At 44.2% G+C, this 3,703-nt stretch overlaps 1 long non-coding RNA gene across 1 annotated transcript; it reads right to left on the bottom strand.

The window, feature by feature from the left end:
* Positions 1 to 1,181: 1,181 nt before the first annotated feature.
* On the bottom strand, positions 1,182 to 3,697 carry LOC106819719. The gene is made up of 2 exons (XR_001395484.1): positions 1,670 to 3,697; positions 1,182 to 1,522 (listed from the first exon to the last, which is right to left on the bottom strand). It is a non-coding gene; the product is annotated as an uncharacterized LOC106819719 (long non-coding RNA).
* Between the last annotated feature and the right edge of the window lie 6 nt (positions 3,698 to 3,703).

Raw genomic sequence — 3,703 nt, 5'->3', positions numbered from 1 at the left:
TGTGACCGGTTTCTGGAAACCGCGTGCCAAACCGGCCTAAATCCGCACCTGTATACTTACATCAGATATACATAGATAACTACTTCTAATCACAGGAGCGCGTAGTGGCCCCCTCCAAAGAGTGCCACTGCCAAAAAATATGTATCAATGCGGGGCCGGTCTTGGGGGTACTCGCCCAGAAAAATTTTGAAATGCTATGCGCCTGTGAAATGGCAGTTTCCTGCATTTTCAGGCTATGTGAAAAGCAACCAATTTCTGATCATTTTAAAAGCGTCAACATTGTAAATTTCAAAAGAGGAATGTAGCCTAAAGCTGATGTTGACTAAAGTATCTCTACAATATATATTCCATGAGTTATGGATAACTAATAAACATTATTTACAAAAATTGTATATACTATCAGTACATAATATGGAAATAAGCCTATTTCAGATCTGCATTTATACTTTCAGCGTATGTACATCTGTATGGTTTTGATAGTCTTGAATTTGAATAGGCACATTTGTCATATTAAGATATCACATTCCAGATTTATTTAAATAGTGCCACGGCAGTGCCGTGCTGCCGTGGCGGCCACTACGGCCCTGTAATATATCATATCATCTTATCGAGGGTTCCCCGAGTAAGCACGGCTTGATAATGGAGTTCATTTCAGCATTTTCTCTCATTATTTTACGAGATTCTAGACAGGTTTGTGAGCACGGCAGTAGATTGCGATATTTGATATGACTTATACTAGACACTTAGGATATGACACTAGGCCACTTAAAAAAAAAAAACCCTAAACCCTAACCTAAACCCTAAACCTAACCTAAACCCTAACCCTAAACCTAAAAAAAAAAAATTTAATTAATTAATAGTGACCTAGTAGTCATATCATATGCGCCATCTAACTCCGGTTGCGCGTTTGTGAGGGATAGGGTTTACAAAATGTTAAACTTGAACGTTATATCGATCACTTCGCCAAGTAAAAATATCGCGTTTTCTATTCAAATTAATCAAAAATGAAAAATCGATTAAATTAATGCTCTACCGTGTATTTACATTATATATTATTATTATTGATTATTATATTATTAGAGAAAAATCTCTACAAGCGACTTAATTCCGACTCATTTTTTCAGAGCGGTTCACAAATTACGAATCGAACACAAATAAACAAAGCTCGCTAAAACAACACATTTCGTTACACATTTTTATTTGCTATTATAAATGAAACACGCGCACGCGCACGCACAGGCACGCGCGCGCACCCATATATATTTATATAGTACAACCAATCGAACAGGCTACATATAATTTTAGGCATCGTGTGGTAGTAATATACGCTAAACCGTGTAAAACAAAAATACATATTACGGACGATACAAAACGGCGTCTCGGTATGGCGCCTGGAACTACTTCTTTCAGTGACTATACAGTCATTATTGCAATACAACATAGTAGCACTGTAGTCTAGGATAGTACACAGTAACTAGAGCTGCCAGGGTCTATGTCTCCCTGGGTACTGCCGGAACGTACCCTGGCCTTGTACGGTCCGGTATACTTCGGACACGTACCCTGGTACTATCATAATATGCCGGCCGTTAACCTTCGCCTTACTCCACTAACGCGGTCTAGGCGAGTCGCCTACGCCTACTCCTTAACTCTAACCATATTAGATGTTCACCAGGGTACGTTCCGGTATACCGGACCGTACCCAGGGTACGTTCCGGCAGTACCCAGGGAGACATAGACCCTATGAGCGTAACTAGAGCCCCCCTTACGAGACCAGCCTAACGATTTCTAGCTGCACGCGTATATTAGATATACGCGTTACCGAGACATCAACGTCTCGCAAACGAATCCAGTCAAACTTCCAAATTTTTCCGATGTATTACCTCTCGTTCGACACTTCGTCTGCCTTCTATTACATCATCGTCGTCGGTGTTAACCACTACCAGCATCTCGCGTGAGCAAAACATCCGAGACAATGTACACTTATCGTCCAGGGACCGAACGACCTGTAACATCTCTCTCTCTTCCTCTCCCTCTCCCTCTCCCTCTCCCTCTCGCGCGCTCTTTCTCTCTTCCTATATATATACATATATTCCATCATACTTGCTCTCTTGTTCATCTGTTTACAACTGTTCATCTGTTTACAGCTGTTCATCTGTTTACAGCTGTTCATCTGTTTACAGCTGTTCATCTGTTTACAGCTGTTTATCTGTTTACAGCTGTTTATCTGTTTACAACTGTTTATCTGTTTACAACTGTTCATCTGTTTACAGCTGTTCATCTGTTTACAGCTGTTCATCTGTTTACAGCTGTTCATCTGTTTACAGCTGTTCATCTGTTTACAGCTGTTCATCTGTTTACAACTGTTCATCTGTTTACAGCTGTTCATCTGTTTACAGCTGTTCATCTGTTTATCTCGGTCTTCGTTGCTGGACGGCTAAACCCCCCTAAACTCCCCAAGCCCCTCAATCTCCCCGCTTCGAACTCACGAAAGGTCTCTAGAAAAATATATATGCGACGTGAATGAACGCGACGACAACACCTTATGAAAGTAAGAAAGTATGAAGCCGGTGCCATGGCAACGTTGTACGCGGCAAGAACTTTCGTTGGCACAATGCCAAAAACATGGACGGTCGACGCGCACAGCACCACTCGCAGCTTGCATATAGAGGGCGCCACCAGCCGGACGGCGTCGGTCACGAACTGATGACGTCATCAAGATCAAAAGAGCACCCGCGAATCACAACCGCTTATTCGAATACGAACCGCCATATTAGCGAGAACGCGTCGATCGAGATATCGGCAACTATTATTATTCACAACACACACGTGCGATCATCAACGATCAATCAATCTTTCACAAACAACAACAACAACAACAAACAACAACAATGCCCTACAAATGCCCTTCGCGGAAAACTCTTATCTAACGCTCCCTGTGAACACCACCTAAACAACAAACACAAGTCCCTCCTCCTCCACCCCCCCTCCCCCTCCCCCCTACAGCACGAGGAAAAGTGGAGGTTGTCATCACCTGGGGAGGAGCAGTAGCAGAGGGAGGATACCACCTGATGAGGAGCACTAGCAGAGGGAGGATACCACCTGGGGAGGAGCAGTAGCAGAGGGAGGATACCTCCTGGGGAGGAGCAGTAGCAGAGGGAGGATACCACCTGGGGAGGAGCAGTAGCAGAGGGAGGATATCACCTGGGGAGGAGTAGTAGCAGAGGGAGGATACCACCTGGGGAGGAGCAGTAGCAGAGGGAGGATACCACCTGGGGAGGAGCAGTAGCAGAGGGAGAGACCACCTGGGGAGGAGCAGTAGCAGAGGGAGGAGGAGAGCTAGGGGAGGGAAGGGCAACACGAGGAGAGAAGGGCAACACGAGGAGGGAGGGGACATATATGTGGTGACTGCCCACCACACCGCACAAACGATGAACATTTCATATTTACATCCGGTTCGCTCGCTGCGACGACCATGACGGACCATGTCCGATCGATCATCCACAACCTTCTATTCTCAACTCGGCACCCTCCAACACGTACATGTACAAACATACACACACATGTATACACATCAAGAATCCATAATTTTCTCTACAGTCCAAATAGTGAAAGTTCTCTATTTATCTGGACTCTATTATGGACTCTTGATACACATACATGTAAGCGAAACACATACAAACACATAAACACGTGCATATACACA

Source organism: Priapulus caudatus, unplaced genomic scaffold, assembly GCF_000485595.1.
Source record: "Priapulus caudatus unplaced genomic scaffold, Priapulus_caudatus-5.0.1 Scaffold4184, whole genome shotgun sequence".
NCBI lineage: Eukaryota > Metazoa > Priapulida > Priapulimorpha > Priapulimorphida > Priapulidae > Priapulus > Priapulus caudatus.
This window is presented reverse-complemented; position numbering and strand designations above follow the sequence as displayed.